This window comes from Trachypithecus francoisi, unplaced genomic scaffold (assembly GCF_009764315.1).
Source record: "Trachypithecus francoisi isolate TF-2019V2 unplaced genomic scaffold, Tfra_2.0 Lachesis_group7, whole genome shotgun sequence".
Lineage (NCBI taxonomy): Eukaryota > Metazoa > Chordata > Mammalia > Primates > Cercopithecidae > Trachypithecus > Trachypithecus francoisi.
The window spans coordinates 11,167,725-11,182,292 of NW_022681472.1; the positions used below are offsets into that span (position 1 = coordinate 11,167,725).

The following is a 14,568-nucleotide window of genomic DNA, read 5'->3' on the forward strand; positions in this document are numbered from 1 at the left end:
TGTGTGTGGAATTTACTTGCAATTCAACTGGAGAGCAAGACCTCTTCCTGTTTTACCCTGGCAATTCAGTTGCTAAAATTCTCACACATGAGTTTGATCTGAGCCTTATTTAAATACCTTTTTATTCATCCATTCATTAGTAAAATTAGTTGGCACAAGCCATATATAGCTGGTTTTTCTGCACAGCCAAGTAAATTTATAAATGCAAATATGTGGGTGTGATAAGGGTGGTTTCCACTGACCCACATGTAATCAAACATCCTGTTATATGACACAGTGCCAGTCTGTGCATAGGCATTTGAAAGTACTGACTGGGTTTGTGAATTCAGTGATGCTATTCTTCAGTAAAATAAGGACTCATTTTTCTGATGTTAAGGAACACAGCACCTTTGTTACGGACTGTTATTTCAACTTCTGCTTCATGTAGTTTTGATATTTATTTTTGTTGGGGGTGACAGAGAGAGGCATAATTGACCTGTGGCATTTGTTAATCCATGAAGTCATGCTTCACTTATGCATCATTCAGAAAACAGTTCTTGGATACTCATTACTCTTGAATATGCATGCATATGACTTGCAGTCAAAGCCGTGAGTTCTCAATAGCAAAACTGTTTCAGATATACTCAGAAAGTTAAAATGCTTAAAAAAACTAGGAGTATACTTTTTTTAAGAAAATTTTCCTTTTATTTTTGTTGCTGTTTTGTTTTGTTTTTTAGAAGCAAGGGCTCACTATGTTGCCCAGGCTAGAGAGCACTGGCCATTCACAGGCACGATTATCACTCACACACTACGGTCCTGAGCTCCCGGGCTCAAGCTATCCTCCTACCTCAGCTTCTCGAGTAGCTGGGACTAGAGGCATGTGCCACTGCACCTGGCTTAGAGGGTAAATTTTCATGCCATACAAGACATGAAAGACATGCACAGGCACTGGACCCATCTGTGGGTTCATCTTTCTGTGGGACCCACTAAGGGGCCCATCTTTCTGTGAAAAAGTCACAAGTGAAGTCTGCACCATGCAGGGAATAACCATACCCCAGGAGAACATGCTGAACCTGTAGTTTGCCTGTCTGCATCCCCCATTTTATTTTTATTTTATTTTTTATTATTTTAGACAGGGTCTTGCTCTGTTGCTGAGACTGGAGTGTAGTGGCATGGTCATGGCTCCTGCAGCCTCCACCTCCTGGGCTTAAGTGATCCTCCCACCTCAGCCTCCTGAGTAGCTGGGACTACAGGTACCTGCCACTGTGCCAGATTAACTTTTTTAATTTTTTTTTTTTTTTTTTTGAGACAGTGGTCGCTCTGTCACCCAAACTGAAATGCAGTGGCTCAATCTTGGCTCACTGCAGCCTCAACCTCCTGGGCTCCAGTGATCCTCCCACCTTAGCTTGCCAAGTAGCAGGGACTACAGGCATGTGCCACTACACCTGGCTAATTTTTTTTTTTTTTGACGGAGTCTCGCTCTGTTGCCCAGGCTGGAGTGCATTGGTGCTATCTTGGCTCGATGCAACCTCTGCCTTGTGGGTTCAAGCAATTCTCCTGCTTCAGCCTCCTGAGTAGCTAGGATTACAGGTGCCTGCCACCATATCCAGCTAATTTTTTTGTATTTTCAGTAGAGACAGGATTTCACCATGTTGGCCAGGCTGGTGTCAAACTCCTGATCTCAGGTGATCCACCCGCCTCAGCCTCCCAAAGTTCTGGGATTACAGGCATGAGCCACCATGCCTGGCCTGCCTGGCTAATTTTTGTATTTCTTGTCGAGATGGGGTTTTGCCATGTTGCCCAGGCTGGTTTCAATCTCCTGTGCTCAAGTGATCCACCCGTGTGCTTCAGTCTCCCAAAGTGCTGGGATTACAGGCATGAGCCACAGTGCCAAGCCTAAAATTTTTTGTATAGATGGGGATCTCACTGTGTTGCCCAGGCCGGTCTTGAACTCCTGGGCTCAAATGATCTTCCCACCTGCTTCAGCCTTCCAAAGTGCTGGGATTACAGACGTGAACCACTGCAGCCAGCCCCCAAACCTCCAGTTTAATTTCCTTCAGCCACAGTTCCTGATGCTTGGCATCTCTGCATTTTAACTGTTTGTTAGCAACGGCTGGATGCTACAGAGGATTTGAACAAAGAGTGAATCTTGGGAATGGAGAGAATATTGGACCAAAGAGACTGACCAGAGCAGAGGAATTTCCAAGTGAAGAAGTGAGTCCCTCAGTTGGAAATAAAATAGGATGAGATGGGGAAGTAACTTGACTGAATTCCTTACTAATCTTGGTGAAGAATATAGGTATGGATTAGTAACACTGTAGTAGCTAATGAAAAATATTCCAGGTTGTGAACTTTGGGGTGTCTGAGGAGCAGCATGATGTCATAGTCACAAACTGAGAGTCAGGAATTCGTTTCTGGGCTGGGTGTGGTGGCTCACACGTGTAGTCCCAGCACTTAGGGAGGCCAAGGCAGGAGGATCACTTGAGGCCAGGAATTCAAGACCAGCGTGGGCATCATAGTGAGACCTCATCTCTACAATTTTTTCTTTTCTTTTTTCTTTTTTCTTTTTTCTTTTTTTTTTTTTTAAGGAATTGGCTTCTAGTCAATGCTTTGTCAAATACCAGTCTTGGGACATTAGATGAAGTTCCTTAAGCTCTTCAGGCCTCATTTTTCTAATACATAAAACAGTAATAACAGATTTTTGTTTGGTATCTCATCCAGTTGTTTCAAGGATTAAATGGGGTAATGTACCTGGGAGTTCCTTGAAGAGTCTAATTTTCTCCCCAGTTTTGGCTGTTGTTTTGGATTAAACTGTACTACCCTGAGCCTTTTCTTGATTTTGGAGGATCCCTGCCCACTCCCCACTCATGGTACCCCTGGCCTGTTTCAGTAGATTCACTCATGCATCATCACCAGTCCTGTGGGGAAGTGGAAATTTGGTGTACATACCAGGTGCACTTTCATTCTTCTGAAGATGTTATGACAAACAGCAAAGATAACACCTTTTCTCTTATCATTAGGTCATCCTTAAGCATCTTGTGAGGGGTAAAGCAAAAGCAAAAAAAAAAAAAAGTTTTAGCTAGACATGGTGGCATGCCCCTGTCATCCTAGCTGCTCTGGAGGCTGAAGCGAGAGGTCCCTCGAGTCCAGGAGTTGGAGGCTGCAGTGAGCTATGATTATGCCACTGCACTCCAGCCTGGGTAACAGAGCAAGACTCTCATCTCTGAAAAAGAAACAACAACATCAAACAAAGAAACAAAAGCAAGTTTATAAATAAAGAAACAGAATAGCAGGGACATGGATGAAGCTGGAAACCATCATTCTTAGCAAACTAACATAAGAACAGAAAACCAAACACCACATATTCTCACTCATAAGTGGGAGCTGAACAATGAGAACACATGGACACAGGGAGGGGAACGTCACACACCGGGGCCTGTCAGGGGGTGGGCGGCCTAGAGGAGAGATGGCATTAGGAGAAATAACTAATATAGATGACGGGATGGTGGGTGCAGCAAGCCACCATGGCTCATGTATACCTATGTAACAAACCTGCGTGTTCTGCACATGTATCTTAGAAATTAAAGTATAATAAATTTTTTTTAAAAAAAGAAACAAAGAATAAAAACCATGCCTAATTTAGTAAGAGAGGCATTCCCTGCAAGCTCCTCACCTTCGTTTATTTATTTATTTATTTATTTAGATACGGAGTCTCTCTCTGTCACCCAGGTTGGAGTGCAGTGGCGCGATCTCGGCTCACCGCAACCTCTGCCTTCTGGGTTCAAGCGATTCTCCCTACCTCAGCCTCCTGAGTTGCTGGGACTACAGGTGCCCGCCATCACGCCCAGCTAATTTTTGTATTTTTAGTAGATACGAGGTTTCGCCATGTTGGCCAGGATGGTCTCAATCTCCTGACCTTAGGTGATCCTCCCGCCTTGGCCTCCCGAAGTGCTGGGATTACAGGCATGAGCTACGACGCCTGGCCTAACCTTCATTTACATGATGAGGAAATAACTGCAATGGAATGAGCCGGTTGGAGAACCATGTTACTCACCCAAACACCGGCTTTATGCAGGTTCACTGTCCACAGGTATCTTCCAATTGATCACATTACAATCTTGACCTACTTTCTCCTGATAAGGAGCTGAAAAATCAAGCAATAGTACATTAGAACTTTGATTCATGTGACTCCTGTCATGCCATATAAATGAAAATTCAGAGTTTAGATTAAGAACAGTAAATCTTTCTCTGTTGTACATTAAAAGATACTTCCCTCCTCCTCCTCATAATAAACTACATGCTTCTGAAAGTTTTACCAAGACTTGAGATCAGGAGATCAGGAAGAAGCATTCTGACCCTGAGCACACCTCCGACTTTGCACATGGTGATTTCGAGGAGTTAACTGCCCAAGACCCCCAGAGTCTAGTACCAGTTCTGTCTTACTGAGCAAATTTGCCTTTTCTACCTCAATTTTTCCTCTATTTTAACGGAAAACTTACTACTTCATATGTATCTAAAATATTTCAAAATCTTTAGTAAAGGGATATAAGCACGCTTAGCCATCAGAATAACTTTTAAGGTCAGGCGCAGTTGCTCACACCGGTAATCCTAGCACTTTGGGAGGCCAAGGCAGGAAGATCACTTGAGTGCAGAAGTTTGAGACCATCCTAGGCAACATAGTGAGACCTCATCTCTATAGGAATTTAAAAAATTAGCCAAGAGTGGTGGCATGTATTCCCAGCTACTTAGGAGGCTGAGTTGGGAGGATTGCTTGAGCCTGAGAGGTGGAGGCGGCAGTGAGTCAAGATTGCGCCACTGCTCTCCAGCCTGGGTGACAGTGAGACCCTGTCTCACAAACAATGACAACAACAACAATAAAATCTTTTAAAGATTAGTAAGCAATTTTTTTCTTTGGAAAAAATTAAAATGAAAATAGATGATTTTAATAAAATATTTTAAAAATCAACTTTAAAATTTTGCTGTACAGCTCTATGAATTTTAATACATGTGTGGATTCACTGAATTATTTTCATAATAATACAGAAAAGTTCTGTCACCCCCCCTAAAAAAAAACTTTCTTGTGCCACCCTTACCCCAATGCCTGGAAACTGCTGACCTGTTGTCTGTCCCCATAGTTTTGTGTTTTCTGTAATGTCGTATAAATAGATTCATACTGTATATGATCATTTTGTTGTCTTTCATAATAACAGCTTTATTTATATTTTTAATTTTGTTTTGAGACAGACTCTCACTCTGTCACCCAGCCTGGAGTGCAGTAGCGCAATCTCGGCTCACTGCAGCCTCTGCCTTCCGTGTTCAAGCAATCCTCCCATCTCAGCCTCCCAAGTAGCTGAGACCACAGGCATGTGCAACCACGCCTAGCTAATTTTTGTATTTTTAGTAGAGACAAAGTCTCGCCATGTTGCCCAGGCTGGTCCTGAACTCCTGGACTCAAGTGATCCACCTGCCTTGGCCTCCCAAAGTGTTGAGATTATAGGTGTGAGCCACCACACCCAGCCGAATAATAGCTTTATGGAGATTTAATTCACATATTGTATAATTCCCTCAAAGTATACAATCTAGTGATTTTTAGTATGTTCACAGAGTTGTGCAATCATTACCACAATCAATTTTAGAACATTTTTAATATACGAAAATAAATTCTGTACCCTTTAGCCCTCACTACTCTCTTCGCCTTGTTCTAGGCAGTCACTAATCTATTTCTATCTCTATAATAAATTCCAGGAAACTGGTTTTAATGATTTCCTTTTTTAAAATAGACAGTTTCTTGCTCTGTTGCCTGGAGTGCAGTGGCACAATCACGGATCGCTGTAGCCTGCGACCTTCTGGGCTCAGGTGATCCTCCTGCCTCAGCCTCCCGAGTAACTAGGACCACCGGTGTTACACCGCTGTGCCGGGCTAAATTTTATTCTTTTTTAAGGATGAGGTCTCCATATATTGCCTAAAGTGTTGGGATTACAGGCATGATACACTGCGCTCAGCTAAGTTTCTTTCTTAGTTGGAAGAGTTTTACAATGATGCCGGAACAATTACCACTTGTTTTACTTTACAGGCAATAATTACCTTTCACAGAAAATATAGTAAAAATAGCAATCCTTTATTAAATATTTGTCTTCTGTTAGGTAGTCAATTCCTTAAAAAGGGTAATATTGATATTCTTGTTATTGATAAGGAAACAGATGCTTAGGGATAATAAATATTATGCTCACTTAATAAAAAAAATATGGTGCATGCCACCATACCCGGCTAATTTTTTTATATTTTAGTAGAGATGGGGTTTCACCATGTTGCCCAGGCTGGTCTCAAATGCCTGAGCTCAGGCAATCCACCTGCCTCGGCCTCCCAAAGTGCTAGGATTACAGGCATGAGCCACCATGCACAGCCTTATCATCCCTTTTCTGCAGATAAGTAAAGATTAATTGCCTTGCCAGTGTCATGTCCCTGTACGAGGTGGAGCTGGAACTTGGACCCAGGATGTTTGGCTCAAGCTTAACTCTCCTGCTCCAGGAATCTAATGTGCCGCCACTTTGATTTGAGGAAGACAAGAACTCAGACACTGAAAACCAGTCAGCATGGCCAAAACAAGAGAGCCCCCGGTTCTGCCAACTTGGTGCAATTTTTACTATAACCATAGCTTGGAACAATGAAGAAGAAAAAAAATTCATTGGAATTGCAATGAATATTTAAACATTACGTCAAGTTTAAAGCATGATGAGTGTCAAGCCAGTTGAGCTTTTCTGCATTAACTTCAGCTGACAACTTACTTTATATCTATTATAAATGTCAGTATTTGTTGGGGAAAAAATAATTTTCCTCTTTTTTATTTTTAATTTTTTTTAGAGATAGTATTTCATTATGTTGCCCAGGCTAAAGTACAGTGATGTGATCATTGCTCACTGCAGCCTTGAACTCCTTGGCTCAAGTGATCCTCCGGCCTTAGCCTCGCGAGTAGCTAAGACTTCAGAGTCACATCACCATGCTCAGCTATTTTTTTTTTTTTTTTGGTGGAGATAGGGTCTTACTATGTTGCCCAGGCTAGTCTTGAACTCGTGGCCTCAAATAATCCTCCAGTCTTGACTTCCCGAAGTATTGGGATTATAAGTGTGAGCCATTGTACACAGCTTAATTTTCTTCTTTTGCCAAAGCAAAGCTAACAATTTATTTTATAGCTAAGATTTAATTATGTTTGGATTAAACCTTTTCTTCAGTATGTATCTCATACTTTTCTTTTGCTAAACACTTGCGTTGTTTTCCACATTAAGGAGAGTAGCTCTTGGAAATCTTATATTCTCCTAACTCTTTACCTTAAAATGCTGCTACAAAACCTTAGACATTGAAAAGTTGTTAAGGTTCTAGTTGAGAGTTTACTAACAACAAAAAAGAGGATAATTGGCAAAGAAGACGTGGATTGAGTGAGCCACAGAGCCCCTTTCCTGTTCTGGTTTCTTGGTGGCATTTACAGCAGTGCCTCTATGATGCCTGAGCAAAACTAGTTTATTGGGAAGTGATGGAAACCATACTGCCAGTGCTTTTGCTCAGTTAGCACTCGGGTCCTTCATGGCTGTGTGTCTCATATGATGTTCTTAATACTTTTTTTTCCTCTCCCTCCCCCCATAATACTTTATAAATAGATATTTCCACTTTTGAATATTCTCTGATTAGAATAGCAGTTACAAAATGGATAAGACTCACCTCGTCCTTTAAAACAGGAAAACTGATCGAATTCCCCCACCTCATTTCATTACTGAGGCTGTCAGATGATTCGTTAAGCAAAACCCCAGTTTTCTCTTGTCTGATGAAGTCAGTGTTAAGTGGAGGTGTTTTTACATTGACTTTAATATGAAAGGAACTGTTTGATTGAACTGTTTAATCTCAAGGCCAGGCCTTGGACTTCTTCTTGGGCTCATGCATGGGATCCTTCTTTTGCACACCTGTGACCTCCCTGGAACTACTTCTGGTGGTTTCCCTGGACTTAGTAGTATCCCCCAAACCTGGCAGCCTAGGGCCTGGCGCCAGGCAGAGGAATGTATTGCTCCTGCTCTGTGGGGTCGGGTAGGGCTGGGGGAGGTCCTGAATGAATATTTTCAGTGCTGATTCAGAAAGAGCATGGGGCATACACTTAAGGAAACCCTGCCTGGGAGCTACAGCAGCACTGCTCTATCCTAGACTGACCACTTCAGACCTTTCCAACGCAGAGCTGGATGTGGCTAGGAACCGGCTCCCAGCTGAATAGCTTGTGCTGAGTCATTATCAAGTTGCATTTCCTGGCTCAACCAAAGATAAATAGAGAAGAACCTAAAGCAAAAATGACATTTGGACTGTGATTTGAGTTAATATACTACCTCAGGACAGCAATGGAGTCATGACTGCACAAACACACGAAAGGATCTGGTTGCGGAAGCCAAGTGAGTCAGTAATGATGTATCATCATTCTAAAAAACTTAACAGTGTACTTTCTTTTTTTTTTCCTTTTTCTTTTTTTTTGAGAAGAGTTTCGCTCTTATTGCCCAGACTGGACTGCAATGGCACGATCTTGGCTCACCACAAGCTCCACCTCCCAGGTTCAAGCAGTTCTCCCACCTCAGCCTCATGAGTAGCTGGGATTGCAGGCATGTGCCACCACGCTTGGCTAATTTTGTATTTTTAGTAGAGACAGGATTTCTCCATGTTGGTCAGGCTGGTCTGGAACTCCCGACCTCAGGTGATCAGTCCACTTTGGCCTCCCAAAGTGCTGGGATGATAGGCATGAGCCATTGCGCCTGGCTGTAACAGTGTACTTTCTTTCTTTCTTTTTTTTTTTGAGACAGAGTTTCGCTCTGTAGCCCAGGCTGGAGTGCAGTGGCGTGATCTCAGCTCACTGCAACTTCCGCCCTCCAGATTCAAGCAATTCTCCTGCCTCAGCCTCCCAAGTAGCTGGAATTACAGGTGTGCTCCACAACGCCCAGCTATTTTTTTTTCTAGAAGTTGAATTGTACAAAGTACACTTATATTTTGACACCTGATCCAAGACACAGTCATGTACCACATTACAATGTTTCAGTCAATATATAACATACAAAAACAAAAAAAAAAGTAGTCCTATGAGATAAGAACTGAAAATTCCTTATTACTTAAATGTTATTTTGTTTCTAATATTGAAAAGTCAACATTTTTCTTCTATATATTTTACTCATAAGCATGGCAAAATGTTACAGGTCTCATTGTCACCACTGCAATATGCATACTGTGATGGAAGCATAACCTGTCTCAGTTTAGCCACATTAACTATTTTTGGACACCATGATCAACAATGCCCATTCTCATCTAGAATGAGGCTTTTTTTTGAAACGGAGTCTCTCTCTCTGTTGCCCAGGCTGGAGTGCAGTGGTGCGATCTCCGCTCACTGCAACCTCCACCTCCTGGATTCCAGCGATTCTCCTGCCTCAGCCTCCTGAGTAGCTGGGATCACAGGCACGTGCCACCACACCTGGCTAATTTTGTATTTTTTAGTAGAGACAGTGTTTCACCATATTGGCCAGGCTGATCTCAAACTCCTGACTTCGTGATCCACCCACTTCAACCTCCCAGAGTGCTGGGATTACGGGTGTGAGCCACTGTGCCTGGCGTATGCCCAGCTAATTTTTATATTTTTGGTAGAGATGGGGTTTCACCATGTTGGCCAGGCTGGTCTCAAACTCCTGACCTCAAGTGATTCGTCCACCTCGGCCTCCCAAAGTGCTGGGATTACAGGGGTGAGCCACTGCGCTGGGCCTTGTACTTTCTTGAATGGGAAGTTGTCTTCATTGTGAGCAGCTCTTCTTTGAGGTGTTTATTTAAAGTATTCAAAAGAACAGAGATTCCAGTAGGGAACAATGAAAATATTAAGGCTTCTGTATCATGCCCTGTGAGGGAAAGCAGACAAAGACGAAATAAACGTCAACAAGAGACTAAAAAATTACTTGAGTGCTTTTGATTACCAACTTTTCATGAACTGAATAGGTTGAAAGTTTGCTGCTTTCCCAAGTTTTTCCTTTAACATCAGGGATAAATCATTTCCTGGAAGGATAGTTTTCACTGTAAGCTTTTTCTGTTTCTATACTGATAATCTAATTTGAATAATTTAGGTTTATTGCGACCTTCCTTTTGAAAGTAACTTGTTACCTATGTATGATTAACCTGGCTATTACTCTAAATGTAGAATTTAAAGTGTTTTATCCAGGCTGGGCATGATAGCTCACATCTGTAATCCCAGCACTATGGGAGGCCAAGATAGGAGGATTACTTGAGCCCAGGAGTTTGACACCAGCCTGGGCAACATAGAGACCCTATCTTTACAGAAAATAAAAAGAAATTAGTCAGGCATGCCGGCATGCCCTATAGTCCCAGCTAGCTACTTGGGAGACTGAGATGGGAGGATCTGCCTCAGCCTCAGAGGTCGCAGCTGCATTGGGCTGTGATTGTGCCATTACAACAGAGTAAGACAGTGTCTAAAAAAAGAAAAGTGTTATATCATTTATATAGAGCTTGGAGTTTCAAACATAAAGTAGAATTACTTTATCACTTGTAAAAAATTTGTTCTCTGAAAGTTGATAAACAATGAGGTAGAATGACTCCTGAAATTTAAAAAAATAACAGCAGGACTTTTATAGATAAGTCTGAAATAAGTACAATTAACAATTTTTTAAATAAAATATACCCAGAAGCTAATACTTTGTAAATACTACCATTTTCTTTATGGCTATAGTGTAACCAAATTCAAGAGTAAGTAACTCAGTTATTTGACTGTCGGGTTGATGGAACGAAAATAAATTTCTTAGAATATGATATGAAATATGATATGAAATTCAACTTTACTAAACTTTACTGAACACCAGCAAATGTATTTACAATCCTGGGTTCTATTTGTCAATCACAGCTCACCCTTTTTTCTGAACATTTTTTCTGTTCTGAGTTCAGGTATGGGGTTAGGTTGGCAGTGGATAAATTCGAGTCCCCACTCTTTAATAGGGCTGGAATTGTAATGCCACACAAGATCATTTCTGTATGTGTTACCCTGCAGATCATGCACCTATAAAAGATAAAGACATGGCCAGGCACGGTGACTCAGCGTGTAATCCCAGCTTCTCGGGAGGCTGAGGCAGGAGAATTGCTTGAGCCTGGGAGGTGGAGTTTGCAGTGAGCCGAGATCGCGCCACTGCTCTCCAGCCTTGTAACAGAGCGAGACTCCGTCTCAAAAACAAAAAAAAAAGATAAAGAAACATAGATGGTTTCCATTGCTCTGATTTCCATTCTAAGATGGAGCTCAGGGTTTGACAAGGTTCCCTACATTGTTGGACTGTGCATTTTACCCTTTCTCAAAAGCAGGTAAGGCTGTAGTGTGGGATGTCACTAGTGGTTCTCAACCCTGGCTGCTATTAGAATCAGTGGGGAGCATTTAAACCTCCCCATGCCCAAGCTGTTCCCTAACCAATGAAATGGGAATGGTGGAGGACCCAGGCATCAGTATTTTTTAGAGTTCCCCGGGTGATTCTGCTTGTGTACCAAGGATGAGAATCATTTTACTAGATTCAGCTATGTGGGAGTCTTTGGGCTATTTTAGAAAACATGGTGATCTGGCTGGGCGTGTTGGCTCATGCCTGTAATCCCTGCACTTTGGGAGGCTGAGGCAGGTGGATCACCTGAGGTCAGGAGTTCAAGGCCAGCCTGGCCAACATGGTGAAACCACATCTCTACTAAAAATACAAAAAATTAGCCAGGCATGGTGGCAGGCACCTGTAATTCCAGCTACTCCGGAAGCTGAGCAGGAGAATTACTTGAACCCGGGAGGTGGAGGTTGCAGTGAGCCGAGATCGTGCCATTGCACTCCAGCCTGGGCAATAAGAGCGAAACTACGTCTAAGAAAGAAAGAGAGAGAGAGAGAAAGAGAAAGAAAGAAAGAGAGAGAGAGAGAGAGAGAAAGAAAGAAAGAAAGAAAGGGAAAAGAAAACATGGTGATCAGTGAATTAAGGTGGCCCTGTTAATATCCAGTCAGTTCCCACCTGAATGTCAGATGTCCTGGAGTGCTGAGATGTGTCCAGAATTGCAGCTACCCAGCTAGAAAAGCTACCGCAAGCTCATCCTGAGAAAAGGAAACTACAAAGGTCCCAGTTTAGAGGATGGATATTTCCCAGGGTTGGAGTCCTTTCTTTTCCCAGTCACCCCCAAACACTTAAGAGGCCTTTGGGGTGGGCAGGGGAGCAGGGAGAGCCTCACTCCTCTGCCATCTGTTGGGAGAGCCTCACTCACCAAAACAGCGTTGCCCTTCCTGTGTCATATGCATCATGTGAGTGCGTGCAGCTTCCCTTGCTCCAGGGACTTCCCGTTCAGGCCTGGAGCATCTCCCATGCAAAGAACCCACTCCTCTGTTCCTGGGACACACACCTCTGGCAGTCCCAGAGGTCGCCCATTCATCATGACTTGTGGAAAGAAGCCCATGGTGATAAAGGAGCATGTAGTTGGAAACCGCCAAGTGCAGCATGGTTCTACATAACTCGCAGCATTCAGTAGTTCGATGGTGTTCTTTTTCTTTCTTTTTCCATAGAGTAGTTCATCTGATATGTGCAGATATGCAGCACCTGTTTAGTTAGAGGGCTGGGATGGTGAGGTCGCCCTGTAAACTCTGGGCAAATTACTCCATTTCTGAGTCATCTTTTGCCATCTGTTAGAATTTCTCATCAGGATTTAATAGGGGTCGGTTGTGAAAGAGTATATGAAAGTGCTTTGATAAAAAAGAAAATAAGTGGGCCAGGCACAGTGGCTCATGCCTGTAATACCAGTACTTTGGGAGGTTGAGGTGGGAGGATTGCTTGAGGCCAAGAATTTGTTTTTTTGTTTTGTTTTGTTTTGTTTTTTGACAGAGTTTCAATGTGTCACCCAGACTGGAGTGCAATGGTGTGATCTCGGTTCACTGCAACCTCCACCTCCTGGGTTCAAGTGATTCACCTGCCTCAGCCTCCCAAGTAGCTGAGATTACACGCGCCTACACCACGCCTGGCTAATTTTTGTATTTTTAGTAGAGACGGAGTTTCACCATGTTGCCCAGGCTAGTCTTGAACTCGTCACCTCAGGTAATCCACCTGTCTCGGCCTCCCAAAGTACTGGGATTACAGGCATGAGCCACTGCACCTGGCTGAGGTCAAGAATTTGAGATCAGCTTGGGCAACATAGCAAGACCCAGTCTCTACCAAAAAAAGAAAAAAAAAAAGAGAGAGGAGACAGAGAAAATAAATGAAATGAACCCCATTTAAACAACAGTTGAGCTGAGGTGTCACCCTCCAGATGGAGGAAGAAGGAGCAGCCCTCCTGTAAGCTGAGAGTCCTGTCCTTAATAACCCTCTCCTATTGATTTTTCCTCTTCCTGGATCATGGATGCTTGCTCAGGGAGCCATTGCCATCCCTTACAAAACAGATTGACCAAATGCTGGCAAGGATCAGGGAGATGAGTATAAACAGGTATAGCCACTTGCAGGAAACCCTTTGGTCATTTCTTAGAAAATCCACATACACCTGCCTCATGACCAAGGGATTCCACTTCTAGGTATTAATCCAAGAGAAAGAAAAACATAGGTCCACAAAAAGACATGTACAGTTCTATATATGGCAGCTTTATTCATAATATTATACAACTCTGGAAATATCTCAGATGTCCATTATCGAAAGAGTGGTTCAAAACATTTTGATATATTCATAAGATGGGATACTACTCAACCAAAAAATGAGACACTGATATATTAAACACTGATTGAATCTCAAAACTTTTTTTTCACCTATAATGTGTTCTTTGATAAACATTATTTTCAATACAGTAAGTCAAACAGATGAGAATATGCACTTCATTTCTGTGAAGTTCAGGAACAGTGGTCATGAGAGGGGATGCCTTAGAAAGGAGCACAGTGGGCCTGCGAGGTGGCAAGAAAACTCTGTGTCTGGTTTTGGAAGGTGATTACGTGGGCACATACATCTATCAGAACTGATGTCAGCACAGTTAGGATCTTTACCTTTCATTGTAGGTGTTTTTTTTTTTGGTGGAAAATAAAACTTGGTTGGGCATAGTGACTCACACCTGTAATCCCAGCACTTTGGGAGGCCAAGGTGGGCAGATTGTCTGAGCTCAGGAGTTCAAGACCAGCCTAGGCAACATAGGGAGACCCTGTTTCTACAAAAATAAAAAAATTAACAGGGCGTGGTGGTGCACACTTGTGGTCCCAGCTACTAGGGAGGCTGAGGTGGGAGGATTGCTTGGACCTGGGAGGTTGAGGCTGCAGTGAGCTGTGATACGGCCACTGCACTCCAGCCTGAGTGACAGAGTGAGACCCTGTTTCACATAAATAAGTAAGTAGTTAAAATAAATAAACACAAATTTTAAAAAATGTATATTTAAATAAGAGAAAGGGCGGAATTACTGTTGCAAACAGTTTATTACTTTAGTAGATCGTAAGGGTTGAAACCAAAACTTCAAGTTTTACTTCTTTAGAAACTCCAACAGTTCTGGCCGGGCGCGGTGGCTCAAGCCTGTAATCCCAGCACTTTGGGAGGCCGAGACGGGCGGAT

At 42.7% G+C, this 14,568-nt stretch overlaps 1 protein-coding gene and 1 non-coding gene across 3 annotated transcripts in view; one reads left to right on the forward strand and one right to left on the reverse strand.

Annotated features, from left to right (window-relative positions):
• LYN (LYN proto-oncogene, Src family tyrosine kinase) overlaps positions 1-14,568 on the forward strand; it is a 139,757-nt gene that overhangs the window by 14,177 nt on the left and 111,012 nt on the right. The gene's annotated exons all lie outside the window — the stretch shown is intronic.
• LOC117079697 lies at positions 9,184-9,316 on the reverse strand. Its single transcript, XR_004435552.1, has one exon. It is a non-coding gene; the product is annotated as a small nucleolar RNA SNORA1 (small nucleolar RNA).